Source organism: Tursiops truncatus, chromosome X, assembly GCF_011762595.2.
Source record: "Tursiops truncatus isolate mTurTru1 chromosome X, mTurTru1.mat.Y, whole genome shotgun sequence".
Classification (NCBI taxonomy): Eukaryota; Metazoa; Chordata; class Mammalia; order Artiodactyla; family Delphinidae; genus Tursiops; species Tursiops truncatus.
Window position 1 is genome coordinate 18,364,372 of NC_047055.1, and position 20,336 is coordinate 18,384,707.

A 20,336-nucleotide genomic window follows, 5' to 3' on the forward strand; every position below is an offset into this window, starting at 1 on the left:
ACCCTCCAGCAGTGGTTCTTGTGTGCATCACACAGCCCTCTGCGGACCTGGTGGCAGCTGTCGGGAAATGCCCCAGGATTGCTTTTACACATGATTCAAGGGGGTTTATGTTCACAGAACCTCCCCGCCCTTCCTCTGAACTCCCAAGTTCAGAACCCCTGCTCTCCCAGCTTGCAGCCGCAGGTTCTGCGTTGGGTGTCGTTCGCCACAGTGGCCGCTAGATGCCGACAGAGACCGGGCTGAATGCCTCACGTCTCTTCCGGGGCTGAGGGCAGCTTTTCACAAGTCAAGTTTGTCCTCATCCCATGGGTGAAATTAGGACCCGGGACCAACCGGCACACCATATCTTCCCCTCACCTCTCACACACATGTCGGAATGAATGAAGGCTGTAAACCACTTCCTGCTCCACCCGGGACCCTCCTCTCTTTAGAATTCTCTCCCTTCCGTGATCACACAGTGTGAGTGACTGTTTTCACCAATAAAATCAGACGGGATAGATGTTGCGAAGGTAGCTGTCTCTGACTGTCCCTGTGTTCCTCACTGCCTCCCTCCCGCACGTGGTAGAAGACAGGGGTCCGGCTTCTCTCTTGACCTCACCATAACCCAGCCAGCAACTAGGAGTACTGTGGGCTGGGCTAAGGACATGGGCCACATCTTAGCTGTGTGACTTTGACCTAGTTACTTAACCTCTCTGTGCCTATGTGTCCTCATATATACCATGAGGACCGTAATAGTACCTACCTCATGGAGTTACTATGGAAATGAAATGAATCTGTGTTTCTCAAACACTTATGACAATACCTGGCATATATGTCAGTTATTTTAATTTGTCATCTTGGACTCTCACAGTAAGGCCACAGAAATTCTCTCTCTCTCTCTCTCTCTCTCTCTCTCTCTCTCTCTCTCTCTCTCGGCATTTCCCATTTAGAGCTCCTGGTTTTTGTCTTTGGGATTTGTCCCTGGTTTCATAAACTGTGTCTGGTGGTTGCTAAGTGATTTTTGGCCCTAGTTTTCTACAAAGCCCTGGTGTTGGTGTTGCTGCTGCTATGCTCTGGGTTGAGACAGGCCTGACAGCAAATTACTCGAGTCCCAGTGTTCTCTGGGAACATATGACAGAAAGTAGAAACTCCCTCCACCCACGGATAGAAAGCCATCCCCTTTGGTGTAAATATTTGACCCTGGGAGCACAGCTTTAGGGCCCATGCATAAAATGCTGCTCCTGGGACCCTAGCCAAGCTTCCACCCAGCAGGTGCTGTGCGCACCAAGGGTACAATGCTGCTTGATAATGGCCAGTTAGAGACCACAGGGTTCCCAAAGGCTGACCTGCTGCACCGTACTGTGCACAAAGTTCAGGGTGATCTGCAATTTCCTTTTTGTATCTGTCCTGCAGTTTCTTACTGCTTTTTTTTTTTTTTTTTACAAAATTGAGATATAATTCACATACCATAAAGTTCACCCTTTTTAGAATGCACAATTCAGTGGTTTTTAGTATATTCACAAAGCTTTGCAACAATCACCACTATCTAATTCTAGGCCTTTCCATCACCCCGGAAAGAAACCCCATACTCGTTAAGCTCTCATTCCCAATTTCCCACCCCTATCCCCAACCCCTGACAACCACTAATCCGCTTTCTGTGTCTATGAATTTGCCTGTTCTTGCCACTGCCTATGAATGGAATCATACAATATGTGCCGTTTTGTGTCTGACTTCTTTACACTTGGCATGATGTTTTCAAAATTCATCCATGTAGTAGTCTGGATCAGTTCTTCATTCCCTTTTATGGCTGGTGAATGGATAAACAAAATGTGGAATATCTCCTTGTCTTTTGAGGCATATTAGTAGGTAGGGCAAATCTAACATTCAAGGATTGATGGAACATATCCCTTCTGTTTCCAGACCCTTCTGTTTCCAGACCACATATCCCTTCTGTTTCCAGACCAGGACCATTTGTCTTCTCAATCTTGCCATTTTCAGATCAGCTCTCTCCTTTTGCTTTCACACGTCTGTGATATGGCGGCTCAGTTCCTCACCTCCACCCCAACTGCTTAACATTGGCATTGGAAAGATATGGCAGGGATTTACCCAAATCCTGTTCTCTGAGCTCTGGGATGGCCTAAACTTCTCAAGATAAGTCACTTTGTCAGCCCAGCTCCAGCCCAGAGATGCCTTTGTAAGCAGAGAATAGGCTGCTGAGGCCCCTGCTTGTGGGTCATTGTACCCACCAAGTCCTAGGACAGAGCCACCAAGGTGGGGGGGCCAGTCCTTCCTTTAGAGAACATTTGATGCCCATCCCCCTCCCCCATCCACTTCCCACCCAACGCTAAGCTTCTCTCCTCTCACCCACTTCCTCAGTCCTGTTTCTGGGCCTGAGTGTTATGTGCAATGATGACTGCAAGATGCCGATACAGAGCTCAGCTGGAAGCACTCACTATGTCATGGCTCTCTGCGAAGATCTTCCTCTGGGTCACAGAGTTCACAGAATGGCTCAAGCTACAATATGTGAGATTTGAACTCTTTACAAATGAGCAGCCTTATTCCCCAGCCATATTCTCTTTTCCAAAGGGATACATTAGAGAAAAATGGAACCTCCTACAGTGAGTATTGTAAGACCCCTGAGCACACCTAGGTCATTTTTCTTTTCCACAATCTTGTCCTCTCCCTACAACACCACATGTCATAGTGCTATTCATATCATATCATACCTAATTGGCTCTCCTGGCTTGGCCTAGTGGCCCCACAAATGCTCATGTACAGTTGTGGAATGTGAGCTTGTCCATGGGCTCAAGATAGATAGATTCTTGAGGTTCAAATATTATATATTGCAATATTTTCAAGAGCAGGGGCCATGCATTTGTCCTATTTTATTTATATATTATGTCAATATTTTTGAGTAGAGTACCTGCTACTTGCCAAGCACTGTGCTTAATTATTCACAGACAATGGTGAGTTAAAACAGCATCCACACACTCATGGAGCTTCTTTTGTTTCCACCTGTGCTAGGCACAATATTTAGTATATATTAGAAGTTCAGTCATTGTTTGCATGATCATTTGCTTATACAAAAGATTGTAATTATTTCCCAGATGTGACAACGATTTTAATTTTGGACCATTCTATTAAATTGTCTGAGTGGCAAAATACATTAATAACACTTTCAGTGAGCTTCAAAGATTCGACTAAAGGACATATATTAATAGATTCAAATGTTAGTAAATCCTATTAAGAGGATTACCAAGGGCTATTTCCAAAGATTATGATACACGGTTACTGAGGGAGGTGAAGGATCCTTTAACGTCAAAGGTAAGGACTTTTGCAATGCTTGGTACTACTCTCTTTAACATACTGGAGATCCAATTCATTGGCCAGAGCAGATTGTTTATTTATTTATTGTTTTAACATCTTTATTGGAGTATAATTGCTTTACAATGATGTGATAATTTCTGATATATAACAAAGTGAATCAGCTATACGGCCAGAGCAGACTGTAACTTTTCTTTAAATTAGATAGCTTGTTTAATCTTATTTTCTGTTAGAATGAATCTAATCAGATAAAGTACAACTTTGGGTCTATAAAATTTTGCCCGAGCTTGGTCATCTCTCTCAAGAATTCAATAGATGTAGCTGTTTTACCTGGTCCCTGGGACAGAAGAATGAGAAAATTCAAAATTGTTCCTGATATTTCACCTTATGTAGCACAGAAACAGATGAGCCAATGTTAACACTCAGGAAAAGCACTGGGTTTGTATAAAAATATTTGAGTTCAGGCCTTGCCTATTCCAGTTATTAAATGTTTAACCACGACCCGCCATTCTTAAAAATTGTAGCAGATTAATGAATTAATTCAGCAAATATTTACCAGGTACCTACTCTGTGCTCTCTGCTAGGCACACAGCAATGATTTCAACATCTCAAACTCTAGCAACAGTCTACTTGGGAGGCACTCGTATGAACACAGAAGGTAATCAGCATCATGCTGTGATAGGACACAGAGAATACAGCATGCCTGGCCATGCAGACTTGTCTGATGGTGTGGCAGGAGAGTGCAATTTTTAAGAACATAGATACTCACTTAAAGACTGGACTACCTATGTGACCTAAGTTCTCTGTGTCTCAGTTTCCTTATCTGTGATGGGGGGATAATCACGGTATGTAATTTATGGGATTGTTGTAAGGACTAAGCGAGCATATCACATGCAAAGCACCCAGGAAAGTAGAGTAAGGACTATGTAAGTTTTAGTTGTGTGTGTGTGTTTTTAATTCTATCTCTCTAGCAACAGTGTCAGGTATAGTTTCATAGAAGATGAGACCTATGGACTTCATCTTGAGTGATGAGTAGTTTTTTAGGAGATGCTGTGAACAGAGAGTAGTGAGTTTAGGAGGCTCATGAGAAGATGTATAGAAGGAGGCATACAACATCCTGCAAGTAGATCGTGGTAGCTGGGGGGAACCTCAAAAGGAGGAAAAGCATAAGAGAAGTGGTTATAGAGATGGTAGAAGCTGCAGCACGGAGGTCATTGTTCACCAGGTTTCAGTGTTTAGACCTTGCTGGTAGGTGATCTGGAGTGGTTATGGGGATTGAACAGCAGGGAAGTGTCCAGGAACACCCTTAAGGTTTGTGACCTGTGAAACTGGAGGTATGGTGCTGATGACAAAGAAATATAGGAGTGTGTCTTAGCCTGAGTTTACTAGGAAGCAGAAATGGAAGCAAAGCTTTTGTGCTAAGGGCTTATTGAGGGAAGGGCTGCAATTCTAGAGAAGCTAAGAGTGAGCAGAGAAACGAAATGAGGCAAGGAGGGAGAGAAAGCAATACGAAGCAGCACATTACAGAGATTCCTACAGTTTCATGAGAAAACACAGCTGGTTGCTTGTTCACATTGGATGTGTCTGGATAAGGACTATGGAACCACTACACCTTGGTTCAGCTGATTAACTCCCTTGAACTTCCAGGTTGTGTCACTCCCATCCCCCTTTCAAGTAATCATTGGAAAGTCAGAACCTACAGCCCATGGAATACCACTTCATTTGAGGCTGGAAGAGGTGGAAAAAGCCAGAGTTTCTATGAGTGTGATTGATAGGATCAGACCTTGTGCTGAAGCTGCTCTCGTTTCCGTTGAAACAGGCATGAAGGGGCTCTACTGGAGCCTAGATCTCCTCCCAAGGAAGGCTATGAGAGTTGGTGATGTTAGGAGACAAGGTGATAGTGGTTACAGCCAGAGATCACCTTTGAGCAAGTGGCCCAGGACCTGGCGTGCCAATCACTTCTCTTGTGTAAACTGAAGAGGGGCATAAATTCAGGATGATATAATCCACCCCTTGATACTATCATTTGGAACCTCCAGTTTCGTGAGAACATGTCCTCATTTTTTTCCTGCATGAGGGAGCAGTCCTGCAAGATGGTGGCCATTTGTACGTTTTGGAAAAGGTCTAATAAGGGTTATTACACCAAGATACAGTTCCTGCTATTCTATATGGCCCAAGACAGAACAGTAATTTATATTAATCATCTACCTATATGACCACCATATTAATACTTTCCTCATAATAAACTAGCACCTTGGCTAATTTAGGTTTCTTGCTTGGTGGGGTGACCCTGACCTTCATCCCAGAGGGGTTTGAGCACTCAGTTGCCTTTCCCTTTTTGGGCCGTGGTTGGGTATTTGGGCTGCAGTTGGGTATTCACAGTTATTGTTGGGAATAGGTATATTAAGAGATGTTTCAGTGGATCCTCTGAGTTCCAAACATAATTCTCCCTATCTCTGAGTAAAGTAGCAGCCCTAACTCCTGGAATAAATTAGGGTGATTACCTCAGTAAGTATAAAATTTTCTTTCTTTGCCTGTTGTTCCATTGTCATTAAGAGCCTAAATTTGCAAGATGGGAATTGCAGTTTCTGGTTCATTGAAGCATTTACTGTGTGTGTCATCAAGTGGAAGTGGCCCCCAACCTTGGAACCAGTATCTCAAAACCAGCATAGCTTAAATTTGCAGGAATGAGGTATATTCCACAAGTGTGTCATTGGACTGATGGTCATTGGAGCCACTCCTTCTACTACACTTTGGTTCCTGGACCTAAGTATTTTTCTTTTCTTTAACAACTTTATCGTTAGTTACTGCTTTATAACAAAGTGAATCAGCTATACATATACATATATCCCCCTATCCCTTCCCTCTTGCGTCTCCCTCCCACCGTCCCTATTCCACCCCTCTAGGTGGTCACAAAGCACCCAGCTGATCTCCCTGTGCTATGCGGCTGCTTCCCACTAGCTATCTATTTTACATTTGGTAGTGTATATATGTCCATGCCACTCTCTCACTTCGTCCCAGGTCACCCTTCCCCCTCCCTGTGTCCTCAAGTCCATTCTCTAGTACGTCTGCGTCTTTATTCCCGTCTTGCCCCTAGGTTCTTCATGAGCATTTTTTTGGTTTGTTTTCTAAATTCCATATATATGAGTTAGCATACGGTATTTTTTCTCTTTCTGACATATTTCACTCTGTATGACAGACTCTAGGCCCATCCACCTCACTACAAATAACTCAATTTCATTTCTTTTTATGGCTGAGCAATATTCCATTGTATAAAGTGCCACATCTTCTTTATCCATTCATCCGATGATGGGCACTTAGGTTGTTTCCATCTCCGGGCTATTGTAAATAGAGCTGCAATGAACATTTTGGTACATGACTCTTTTTGAATTTTGGTTTTCTCAGGGTATATGCCCAGTAGTGGGATTGCTGGGTCATATGGTAGTTCTATTTGTAGTTTTTTAAGGAACCTCCATACTGTTCTCCATAGTGGCTGAACCAATTCACATTCCCACCAGCAGTGCAAGAGTGTTCCCTTTTCTCCACACCCTCTCCAGCATTTATTGTTTCTAGACTTTTTGATGATGGCCATTCTGACCGGTGTGAGATGATATCTCATTGTAGTTTTGATTGCATTTCTCTAATGATTAATGATGCTGAGCATCCTTTCATGTGTTTGTTTGCAATCTGTATATCTTCTTTGGAGAAATGTTTATTTAGGTCTTCTGCCCATCTTTGTTTGTTTGGTTTTTTTTTTTAACATCTTATTAGAGTATAACTGCTCTACAATGGTGTGTCAGTTTCTGCTTTATAACAAAGTGAATCAGTTATACATATGCATATGTCCCCATATCTCTTTCCTCTTGCGTCTCCCTCCCTCCCACCCTCCCTATCCCACCCCTCTAGGTGGTCACAAAGCACCCAGCTGATCTCCCTGTGCTATGCGGCTGCTTCCCACTAGCTATATATTTTATGTTTGGTAGTGTATATATGTCCATGCCACTCTCTCACTTTGTCCCAGCTTACCCATCCCCCTTCCCGTATCCTCAAGTACATTCTCTAGTAGGTCTGCATCTTTATTCCCGTCTTGCCCCTAGGTTCTTCTAACCATTTTTTTCTTTTTTAGATTCCATATATATGTGTTAGCATATGGTATTTGTTTTTCTCTTTCTGACTTACTTCACTCTGTATGACCGTCTCTAGGTCCATCCACCTCACTACAAATAACTCAGTTTTGTTCCTTTTTATGGCTGAGTAATATTCCATTGTATACATGTGCCACATCTTCTTTATCCATTCATCTGTTGATGGACACTTAGGTTGCTTCCATGTCCTGGCTACTGTAAATACTGCTGCAGTGAACATTGTGCAGCAGTATTTACAGTAGCCAGCAGTATTTACATTGTATCTTTTTGAATTATGGTTCTCTCCATAGAATCTGAATGAGATCCTTGCTTGTAGAATAATTTTGGTTGTAGGTTTTTCCATTTCATCACTTTAAGTATGTCCTGCCACTTCGTTCTGGCTTGCAGAGTTTCTGCTGAAAGATCAGCTGTTAACCTTATGGGGATTCCCTGGTGTGTTATTTGTTGTTTTCCCTTGTTGCTATTAATATTTTTTCTTTGTATTTAATTTTGATAGTTTGATTAATATGTGTCTTGGCGTTTTTCTCCTTGGATTTATCCTGTATGGTACTGTGCTTCTTGGACTTGATTAAGTGTTTCCTTTCTCATATTAGGGAAGTTTTCAACTATACTCTCTTCAAATATTTTCTCAGTCCCTTTCTTTTTCTCTTCTTCTTCTGGGACCCCTATAATTCGAATGTTGGTGCGTTTAATGTTGTCCCAGAGGTCTCTGAGACTGTCCTCAATTCTTTTCATTCATTTTTCTTTATTCTGCTCTACAGTAGTTATTTCCACTATTTTATCTTCCAGGTCACTTATCTGTTCTTCTGCCTCAGTTATTCTTCTATTGATCCCATCTAGAGAATTTTAAATTTCATTTATTGTGTTGTTCATCAGTGTTTGATTGCTCTTTAGTTCTTCTAGGTCCTTGTTAAACGTTTCTTGTATTTCCTCCATTCTATTTCCAAGATTTTGTATCATCTTTACTATCATTATTCTGAAATCTTTTTCAGGTAGACTGCCTATTTCCTCTTCATTTGTTAGGTCTGGTGGGTTTTTACCTTGCTCCTTCATCTGCTGTGTGTGTCTGTGTCTTCTCATTTTGCTAAACTTACTGTGTTTAGGGTCCCCTTTTCTCAGGTTGCAGGTTTGTCGTTCCCGTTGTTTTTGGTGTCTGTCCCAGTGGCTAAGGTTGGTTTAGTGGGTTGTGTAGGCTTCCTGGTGGCGGGTACTAGTGCCTGTTTTCTGGTGGATGAGGCTGGATCTTGTCTTTCTGGTGGGCAGGTCCACTTCTGGAGGTGTGTATTGGGGTGTCTGTGGCCTTATTATGATTTTAGGCAGCCCCTCTGCTAATCAGTTGGGTTGTGTTCCTGTCTTGCTAGTTGTTTGGCATAGGGTGTCCAGCACCGTAGCTTGCTGGTCATTGATTGGAGCTCAGTCTTGGCGTTGAGATGGAGATCTCTGGGAGGTTTTTGCTGTTTGATATTATGTGGATCTGGGAGGTCTCTTGTGGACCAGTGTCCTGAACTTGGCTCTCCCACCTCAGAGGCACAGCCCTGATGCCTGGCTGGAGCACCAAGAGCCTGTTATCCACAAGGCTCAGAGTAAAAGGGAGAATAAAAAAGAAAGAAAGAAAGAAGAAGATAAAATAAAATAAAATAAAAACGTTATTAAAATGAAAAAAAATAAAAAATGAAAAATAAAAGATAATTATTAAAAAATTTTTAAAGTAATTAAAAAAAAGAAAGAGAGGAAGGAAGAAGAGAGCAACCAAACCAAAAAACAAATCCACCAATGATAACAAGTGCTAAAAACTATCCTAAGAAAAACAAAACAAAAAATGGACAGACAGAACCCTAGGACAAATGGTAATAGCAAAGCTATACAGACAAAATTACACACAGAAGCATACACATACACACTCACAAAACGAGAGAAAGGGAAAAAAAAATATATATCATTGCTCCCGAAGTCCACCTCCTGAATTTGGGATGATTTGTTGGATATTTAGGTATTCCACAGATGAAGGGTACATCACGTTGATTGTGGAGAGTTAATCCACTGCTCCTGAGGCTGCTGGGAGAGATTTCCCTTTCTCTTCTTTGTTCTCACAGTTCCCGGGGCTCAGCTTTGGATCGGGCCCTGCCTCTGCGTGTAGGTCGCCTGAGGGCGTCTGTTCTTCACACAGACAGGACGGGGTTAAAGAGCCGCTGATTCGCGGGCTCTGGCTCACTCAGGTCGGGGTGGGGGGGGGGAGGGAGGGGCACGTAGTGCGGGGCGGGCCTGCGGCCGGAAGGGGCGGGCGTGACGTTGTAGCAGCCTGAGGCGCGCAGTGCGTTCTCCCGGGGAAGTTGTCCCCGGATCACGGGACCCTGCCAGTGGCAGGCTGCACAGGGTCCTGGGAGGGGAGGTGTCGATAGTGACTGGTGTTTGCTCACAGGCTTCTTGGTGGCGGCAGCAGCAGCCTTAGCGTCTCATGCACGTCTCTGGGGTCCGCGCTGATAGCCAAGGCTCGCGCCAGTCTCTGAAGCTCCTTTAAGCAGCGCTCTGAATCCCCTCTCCTCGTGCACCAGGAAGCACAGAGTCAAGAAGAAGTCTTGCCTCTTCGGCAGCTCCAGACCTTTTTACTGGACTGCTTCTCAGCTAGCCGTGGTGCACTAATCCCTTCAGGCTGTGTTCAAGCCGCCAGTCCTCTCCCTGGGATCCGACCGAAGCCCGAGCCTCAGCTCCCAGCCCTGCCCGCCCCGCCCGTTGAGCAGACAAGCCTCTCGGCCTGGTGAGTGCCGGTCGGCCCTGATTCTCTGTGCGGGAATCTCTTCGCTTTGCCCTCTGCACCCCTGTTGCTGTGCTCTCCTCCGCGGCCCCGAAGCTTCCCCTCTCCGCCTCCCGCACTCTCCGCCCGCGAGGGGGCTTCTAGTGTGTGGGAACTTTTCCTCCTTCGTAGCTCCCTCCCACTGGTGCTGGGCCCGTCCCTATTCTCTTGTCTCTGTGTTTTCTTTATTCTTTTGACCTCCCCAGGTACGTGGGGAGTTTCTTGCCTTTTGGGAGGTCTGAGGTCTTCTGCCAGCGTTCAGTAGGTGTTCTGTAGGAGTTGTTCCACATGTAGTTGTATTTGTGATGTATTTGTGGGGAGGAAGGTGATCTCCGCGTTTTAGTCTTCCGCCATCTTGAAGCTCCTCCTGGTTCTGTGGTTTCTATGTACAAGCAGTGCTAACCAGTGCAAACCATCATGTAAGAGATTCAAGGTGGTTTTTCTGTGACATCCACTGCACCTGGCCCTGTTGGAAACGCTAGAGCCAATCCTAGGTCCATTGTTAAGCACGATAGGTTACAAAAACCTATCACATTTCACTTCCAGGTCCTCATTTCTTTACATATAGCTCCCAAATTTTTATAACCACTTTTTCCAGAGCTCACTCATTTCTCACGCATTTATATTCCATGTGAATAATCAGAGACAGTAAACTGGAATATTTATTGCAGAGTGTCTGTTTCTTGCCACCTTCAAGACCCACTGGCGAAAGAACCGAAACTGATACGAATAGTGAAGACGATTCTCATGAGCATTCTTATAAGGTATGATTTGTGTCATATTGCAATTTTCCATCTCATTATGACTCTCAATCCACAGCCTACCAGAAATATAAGTATTTTAAAAATAAATAATTAAACTTATTTCTACTTTGAGCCCCAATTTTGACAGAGAGGCAGAAATGTAACTTTAGTCACTTTGGGGTTTCCACGCCGTATTTCCAATATTGTATCAACTCTCCATTTCCCCCTCCCCCCAGGCCCTGGTAATCACCCTTCTACTTTCTGTTTCTGTGAATTTGGCTACTCTAGACACTCAGATAAGTGGAATCAAACAGTATTTGTCTTTCTGTGACTGCATTATTTAACTTAGCATAATGTCTTCAAGGTTCATCCATGCTATAGCATGTGAAAGAATTTTCTTTCTTTTAAAGGCTGAATAATATTCTATTGTTTGCATATACTGCATTTTATTTATCCAATTATCTGTTGATGAACATTTGGGTTGTTTTCACCTCTTGGCTATTGTGACTAATGCTTTTATGAACACGGTGTGCAAATATTTCTTCAAGACCTTTCTTTCAATGCTTTTGGATATATACCCAAGAGTAGGATTGCTGGATCATATGGTAGTTCTGTTTTTAATTTTTCAAAACAACCACCATACTGTTTTCCATAGCGACTTTACCACTTACATTCCCACCAACAGTGAACAAGTGTTCCAGTTTCTCCACATTCTCACCAGCATTTATTACTTTATATATAGATATGTATATATATATATTTAATCGTAGTTATCCCATGAGGTGTGAGGTGTTCATGCTACTCTTGTTTCTCCTCTCCAGTATATGAGAACACGTCTTCTTAGTTCCATTGCAAAGTTTGTTATGGGAAAATCAGAGTTGTGGTAAAGCCTTTGGCTACATATGCACATTATCTGCTTCCTAATAGACTATGCAGAATTGACCATGTGATTCACATGCCTCAGCATTTCCCCAATCTCAAAAATGCACCAGGGGGATAGCAACCTAGGCATCAGATTCACCATCTTAACCTGGGTTCAAATTTATGCTCATGATTAGGGTGGACAAGATTTGACTGGGGTACAAAAAGGAGATTTCACATTTAGTTTTAGATTCTTTTTACAATGTCCTCTAAAGCAGTGTACATGGGTTTACAATCTTTGCTGCATTCCCACTGTGCAGAATGCAATATCTAAAATATATAGTAGTCAATGAAACTTTAGTTATCAGTTAGGTGGAAGAGAGGTAGGGAGAAATGACAGGAGAGAGAGTTACAGAGAATGAGAAAGAGGTAGGGAGGAATGGTGGAAGGAGTAAAATAAGGAAAAAGGAAGGAAGGAAGGAAGTGAGGGAGGGAGGGAGGGAGGGAAGAAGGAAGGAAGGAGAAAAGGAAAGTAAGGAAAGATGGAAAATAAGTCTATTGGTCCCAATTTCTAGGTATGGAGTCTGGTTAAACTTTTTAAAAAAGGTTACACAGGTGATTTTGGAACATAGTCAGTTGAAAAAAACTGGTATAGTCGGAGAAGATAATAAGTCCTGGAAAGGGCAGGCCTCTGAAAAATAACAACATTTAAGTAATGGGGTTAGAAAGAGACTCCAGTAAAAGGGAAGGAAAAGCAGCAGATAAGGACATAAGAGTAAAACCCTGAGATAGTGGTGCCACGGAGCCCAGGGAAGAGAAAGCGTCCAGAAAGTCATATTCAACAACCATCTAAGGTTGTGAAAGGTCAAATAAGGTTCGTTTGAGGTGTGCTCACTCATGGAAGCATGAGTGTTGAAGTCATAGATTTGGAGTAAATGGGAGTTGAGTAATTTGAGCAAGTGAAGACATCTTATTTAAGAAGCCAGTAGAGAGTGAGAGGTTGAAATTACAGGAAATTAAAATGAGTAATTAATGAATAGAAATCCTGGAAGAGAAGGGAGGTGGTGTGACCAAGAAGACAAGTAGATATATTAGTGGGAAAGAAAATACAACCACGTAGAACCTGGTGTTGCAGGTTCCTGGTTTATAGTTAAATAGGTGACACGTGGAGGGAAGTTGGAGTTTATACCTAGTCACTTTAATTGTATCAATGATATAATATTCAAAGTTACCGGTTGAGAATATAGGGGGTAGAAATTGGGTTGGAAGGCTTGAAGGGAGTCACACATATTTGGAATATTAGTTGCTAGAAAGTTAGGATGGAACTGGGCACTGACCTGAAACAAGCCAAAAGGAGGATCATCGAAGCTCAGCTGAGTTTGGATACTCTGAATTTGAATGATACCTGCAGACTTCTTCTCCAGCAGTTTCCAGAAACTCAGACACAGGAGAAGAGAACTATGGATATGAGACTGATACTGGGGTTTGATTTTGAAAGGGAGATGTACTTAAGCTGGAGGAACAGAAAACACAGTTGTAGGGATTTGTGAGTACAGTGCAGGTGAATGACTGCAGGCTTCAGGATGAGGAAGGAGGGAGGGGTTTGCAAACAGGGGAAAATGGAAGGTGGTTAGGGGACTACAGAGGTCTAAGGTGGTGGAAGAGCAGTGTGCTAGGACATTAATGGGTGGTGACAAGGTCCAAGACATGACCATGAATAGGGGTGACTGAAGTGGTATTCAAATGCAGATAAGTCCTACAGTTGATATCATGGGATGGAGAGCTTAGAATGACAGATTGGACAGTAGCAGAACTTAGAACAGAGAGAAGCCCAGATGCCAAGGCCATTGATTAATGTGGTTGGTAAATGACATTGAACAGAACTGTGAAAGGTGAGAAGGGACAATGTGTTGTTACAACTCTCCTAGGCAGGAAAGTTTTACACAATAGTAAAGGAATAGTAGTTACGAAGCAGCCTTGGTGAATTAGAAGAAGGTCAGTCTCCCTTACAGACTCCTGTGTCATATATGGTAGAGAAGAGTAAACCTTTCTACATAAACATGAGTCCTGGAGACAGAAAGTCTTGGTTCAAAGCCTCACTCAGCCGCTACTATTCATGCCCGTCACATCAGCTCTCCAATATTCTATCTTTTAATTTGCAAAATTGATAATGATTATAGCATTTACCTCATAGAATTTTTGTGAGGATTAAAGAAATCAATCCAGGTATAGCACCTAACCTAGTGTCTGGTGCACAGTAAGTACTTAATCAATATAAGATAATATTATCTAAACACAAATAAATGTAAAATTTCTGAAGATGAGCAGTTGTATTTCTGTTCTCTACCTCACACTCTTCTCCCCCACCCCTTTCTCCAACCTAATGCTCCCACAGTCTGCCGCATTGAAGTTACATAGCAACTTCATTCTTCTAATTGCTCAAGCCCAAAATAACCATTTTTGACTCTTCTCTTTTTTGTTGTTTGTTTCTTCCTTTTTAAAAAAATTTTTTATTGGAGTATAGTTGATTGAGTACTGAGTAGAGTTCCCTGTGCTATAAAGAAGATGTGAGTGTGATACCTGTTTCCCTCAAGGATTCTGGCTGATACAATACGGCCTCCAAGGTCAAGAGTCCTGAGTAGTGTATCCACCATGACAAAGTGGAACATAGTCCTAGATTGAATGAAAACAGAGTTCAGGGAAACCATCACCTATTGGCCCTTTAGGGTCATAATTAGACAAACTAGGTCTTCAGGTTCTCCCGGGCTTTCTCTGCCCTTTAGGTTTGTGGATCACGCATTTCCATAACTTGAACATGTTGTGTACTACATGCAGGTCACCCAGAGTCCCTTTGAATATTTTGAAATTTAGTTCCTACAGACAGTGGCTCTTTCTTGAGAAACCTTTATTGAGATATAAGTGACATATGACACTGTGTAAGTTTAAAGTGTACAATGTGATTTGATCTATGTATATATTGCAAAATGATGACCACATTAAAGATTACTTAGCACATCCATCACCTCACACGGTTACTTGTTTTTGTGGTGAGAACTTTTAAGATCTACTCTCTTAACAACTTTCAAGTACACAATATAGTACTGTTAACTATAGTCACCATGCTGTACATTACTTCCCTCAAACTTATTTATTTTTATAACTGGAAGTTTATAACCTTTGACCATCTTCACCCATTTCCCTCAGCCCCTACCCCTGCCTCTGGCAACCAGCAATCTACTCTTTGTTTCTATAAGTTCAGTTTTTTAAGATTCCACATATAAGTGAGATCATACAGTATTTGTCTTTCTCTGTCTGACTTAGGCCACTTACCTTAATCCCCTCAAGTTTCATCCATGTTGTAGCAAATTGCAAAAATTTCTTTATTATGGCTGACTATTTCATTGTATGTATATGTAACATTGTCTTTATCCATTCATCTGTCATTGAACACCTAAGGATGTTTCCATGCCTTGGTATTGTAAGTAATGCTTCAATGAACATGGGAGTGCAGATATCTCTTTGAGATAGTGATTTCCTTTCCTTTGGAGAAATACCCAGAAATGGGATTGCTGGATCATATGGTAGCTCTGTTTTTTTATTTCTTGAGGAACCGCCATACTGTTTTCCATAGTGACTATACCAATTTCATTCCCATCCAGAGTGTACGAAGGTTTCCTTCTCTCCATATCTTCACCAGCACACATCTCTTGTCTTTCTGATAATAGCCATCCTAACGGGTGTGAAGTGATACCTCATTATGGATTTGATTTGCATTACCCTAATGATAGTGCTGTTGAACACATTTTCATGTACCTGTTGGCCATTTGCATGTCTTCTTTGGAAAGACATAGATTCAGGTCCTTTGCCCATTTTTAAATTGAAGTATTTGTTTTTCTGCTATTGAGTTGTATGAGCTGAGTGCTGGTTGCTGTTAAGCCCTGTCCCCTTTCTCAGTCCCTATCTGATCCCTGGCGGTTGAACCCCACAGATTCACCCAGTGATCCCCATGAGGCGACACTCGAGTGGGCCTTCCTGGAAGTGTTTTGTAATACTTTGGGCTCTCTTTTCCCACTGGAGGAACCATAGGCCCAGGGGGCCCTCTCAGTGTAGCACTCTTGCTGGCCTGGGGGAAGGGTGATGTGGTCAAAGTGAAACTGCTCCTCCTATCCTTCCAATGTGGTCTGTCTCAGTCTCTGTGGTCCAAGGAGGTGCTTCAGCCTCATCCCTGGGTTCTGGGATTTTCACAATGGAGTCTTCTATGGATAGCGGCTAGTTGGTCTTCTTGTAAGGGGGACCAAAATCATGAACAACCTATGTCATCATCTTACTGATGTCACTTTGACAGTGGCTCTTTCTACAGCACTGGGTAGCTCAGTCACAAGGCTGTTTACATAGGAGTGAGGCAAGAACAACATAGCAGTGCAGTATTCTGCAGATTCTTTTCACACAAAATTGTTTCATTTCTGAATGGATGGATGGCCCCATGGGTCAGGGCATTTCATGCTTGGGTGATGGAGAAAAAAGGCCATTAATTCTCAAAACTTTTTCCTCTTTCAGAATTTAGCTAGTTGGATAGTGAGGCTAAGAAAGTCTATGATAACATTCAGTCATTTGGTAGTAGTATGGCAAATTGAGAAAACTCAGTGTGACCTTTGGTTGGCTGGGGAGAAGCAGGTCCATCTAGGACTTAGCCTGTGTCACTGTTACTTGAGTCATTTTCACCTGCATCATTCAGTGTGGAAAATATATGTGCCACAGGGACCTGACCTCAGGCTGTTCAAGATGCATACTTTTTCTAGTTTCCATGGAGATGGTTGCAGTGAGGCCAGCTCGGGTCCTGTACATGGCTGTGTCTAGGGAGTGTATTAGAACTGTGTCTGTGACCAATTCCACTCCTCTTCCAGGAGAGAGCATACATTAGTATTCTTTGGTGCTAGAATAGTTGCGGGTATGGAAAAGGTCAAAGATTGTGCCTTGGTTTTTTTTTTTATTTAACATCTTTATTGGAGTATAATTGCTTTACAACATTGTGTTAGTTTCTGCTGTATAACAATGTGAATCTGCTATATGTATACATATGGCCAAGCGCCCTCTGAATCGAAGAACACTAGTCAGAATACAGACATAAAGCAGGAAGATTGAGAGTTGGAAAACAGGGTAAATTTTGCTATAAACTGGAAAAACTAAGCAGGAGAGGAGCCACAGACTGTGAGGAGCAGTGTGAGCAATGAAATACCCAGAGGTTTAGTGAGTAAGGGGTCACTCTGTCTGGATTGCCTCGGAGATGCCCACTGGCCACTAGACAAAGGGATATTTAGGGCATTGCATGTGTTCAAAAGAGAAGAGGAGCTTTCAAGGGATGTAGGATATACCCTCAGGTGGCAATCAAGAAATGGATGGTAGGAGGAAAGGGGAGGCCCCACCTACTGGGGGCAAAGACCCACCTCAGAAGGGAGTTTGGAATCATAGATAATGGAGATGGTGAAAACTCTGTGTTCTGTAATCCACTGATACTCCTTGAAGTCTATTATATTTGATGTCTCCTCTTTTTCCAGCGTGAACTTCAGTAGAACCCTTAAAGAGGGAAGATCTTGTTTTTGAGGAAGAAGGAAACTGCAGTATCTCTGGCTGTGCTGGGAGGGAGGGCAGGTAAACTCTAAGCATGTAAGTGAGAGAAGAGTGAGAGAGAGAGAGAGAGAGAGGGAAGGAGGGAGAGAGAGAGAGAGAGAGAGAGCGCAGAGTAATAACCCTAGGTTCAGTAGCCAAAGCAGGAAATGCAGCCAGAGGCTATTGATCAGTGAAGAGACCTCATGAGACCACCTCGACAGTTGGTTAATAGGAGAACCAAGAGAGTGAGCTACTACAAAAGATACGAGTCAATCAGGAACTAATTTTTATGAACACAAACTGAAAAGTTGTCCCTTTTATGGATGGCCTATGGTGCTGTGATGTGCTGAGGAGTATCTTCTTATAGATCTGTGTGAAAGCAGACACTAATGTGAAGCCAAACAGTTTTATATTTGCTAATTCATTGAATCCCAGCAACAATTCCGGGAAATGGGTACTGTATTCGTATTTCATCTTAGATATGAGAAAAACATGAGTCTCAGGTAGGTTAAGTGATTTGCCATATGGGATGTAATGAGTAAGTGACAGAGTTGAGCTTCTCTGGACATTTTTCTCTGGATTCCTGGTTAAGTGCTCCATCCTTTTGCCTACAGCTTCCTCATGCTGTTCTCTGTAGAAATTCCAAATAAGAAAGACAAATCTAATGAAGACGGTGGGCAGGCTGGCCACCTAGGCATGTTACCAAGAGAAAAAAATTTCCTTGTTTTTTTATGTTTAAGATCTTGCCTTACCCCTCAGACTCAAGGATGGCTGCTCTTTTTCTGGCTCTGATCTCCAGCTTCCCTCATTGGCTATAGTTTAAACTCTTCTTCACTGTTCTACTTTAGGCTGCTGTGGGTAAGCACCTTACTGGATCCAGACAAGTTTCAGAGCTCTACCACCTAAACATACCTGCTCCTTTGGACATGAACTACTAGACTCACTCCAAACCCATATGGAGCACTTCTGGGGGTAGAACCTTGGTAGACGCCCATCTTGGGTAACTTAGGTAAACTCAAGTTATTTCTGTCTACACTACCAAGGTTTCTGAGAATAATGAGGTAGACCTCCTCTCCATAGTTCTTAATTAATCAGGAATATCTGAGATCTGATGTGCAAGCAGTCCGAACTACCTCATAAACAAGGAATTAGAACAGGATATGATGCTAGAGGCATGGACATGAGTGAAGGTTGGGGGAAAGGGTGTTTAAGGAGGAGCACAGCAGGTGGTTCTATTAATACATGTATACTCTAGTGTGCTGCCACGTACCCCATTTCCCCTCTCAGGATCCAGGCAATAATTACTCCAGCTGCCACTAGTCTTGCATGTTGATAGTTCATAGCTGAATTCTTCCTCAAAAATTGCCTTCAGACAAATGGAGCTACCTGTTCTAATATTATGACTTCCTCTCTGGGGGCAGACTGTATCCACTAACTGGTTGGAGTAAGAGTATATGGGTCCAGCCCCCTGGCCTAAGTGTGTGTCAGCTTTCCATGTCCACTGTAGCTCTAGAGCTCCCTGCAGGATTGGCTGGGTCCTTCATTGTGACTGCATCACCATTCAGCTTTTCTCTCTCCTCGATCCTGTTTCCCTCGTTCCCACACAAGTGTTGCTAGAAGTATTCCCCAGTAAACGTCCTACAAACAGGTCACCTTTTCAGAACCTATACTCTGGGAAACCCATCTTGTGGGAGTTAGTTCCAGGTATGGTCCTGGGAAGCAGCACTAAAATGGGGTTTTCAGCTGGACACTTGCTGACCATCTGACAAAGAAAAACCCATTATTGATGGTAGGTGGAGCACTGATAGCCCATCACATATTTGTTAAAACTTTTAGTTGTGGTGAGCTGGGATGGGATGTCAATGCAAGGCACATAGTAGTAGGTACATTGTCTCCAGTGTTTGAGAGATATGGGGGGAATAGTAAATATGAAGACTTAGAAATTGGATTGCTATTATTGGGAATATTTGATATTTTAGAGAAAGATATTAAAAAGCTGAAAGTGACTAAGCACTAATTAAAGGCTAAATGTGCAAACCAGAGATCTTCCTTAGGAGCATATAAAGAGACTCTCATCTCATTCAGCCTGACAAAAACTGAAGATCAGGTCCAGTACTTAATTATAAAAGTAGCAGAGCAGAGAATGTTGAATTCTCAGCCCTGGCAAGTCTGCTGTGCCAAGGTTTGAGCCCTGATTCAGGACTGAAACCCTGAGAAATGGGAGGGAGCTATCAGGGTCGATATGCAAAGAAAAAATGTTGAATTTGAAGATTCCCCTGAATATTCTGAGTCTACAGAAGTGACCCAATCCCCCTGTGTTAAGGATTGTTGCTTGCGGATAAGCACAGAAAGGCAAACTGTGCCCACTCCTCCCACCCCCTAGAATCTACCCTCACTTCCTCTCCTTACCACCAGATCAACAATTAGCATTAGGTCACAACACAACCCAACCAGGGAATTATAAGGCCTTCTAGGATACTGAAGGAATTATACCACAAAGCAGTTATAGTACCTAGCCAGCATGTATCGATAGGAGCTAGGAAGGTATGTATCTGTCTGTATTCTGAGGGTAATGGATAAGGTATAGGATGGAACATAAAATTCTATAAGGGAGATTTTAAAATATGGGAATACTCCTATTATATAGGATTTAATACCTTAGCAGAGACCCCAAAGAACAATGCTAAAATGCTACTGGGCTAGCTCTTAGTAGCTTGAATAAAGCAAGGTGAAGTAAAAAGATCTGAACTGCTGTGGAACATGGTGATAAAAGGAATCAAAAGGCTCAGAGAAATAACCATGCTAAAGTATACTCTATGTATACTATAGAGTATACATGCTATGAAGGCTGAAAAATTTATCACATAATATGTTCCTTAAAAGAGC

The 20,336-nt window shown here is 42.6% G+C and overlaps 1 long non-coding RNA gene across 1 annotated transcript in view; it reads left to right on the plus strand.

Moving 5' to 3' along the window:
* Positions 1-9,797: 9,797 nt before the first annotated feature.
* LOC141277554 (uncharacterized) overlaps positions 9,798-20,336 on the plus strand; it is a 304,528-nt gene continuing 293,989 nt past the window's right edge. Inside the window, exons 1-2 of the long non-coding RNA XR_012329127.1 lie at positions 9,798-10,203; positions 10,911-11,003. This is a non-coding gene — a long non-coding RNA (uncharacterized lncRNA). The remainder of the gene's footprint in view (positions 10,204-10,910; positions 11,004-20,336) is intronic.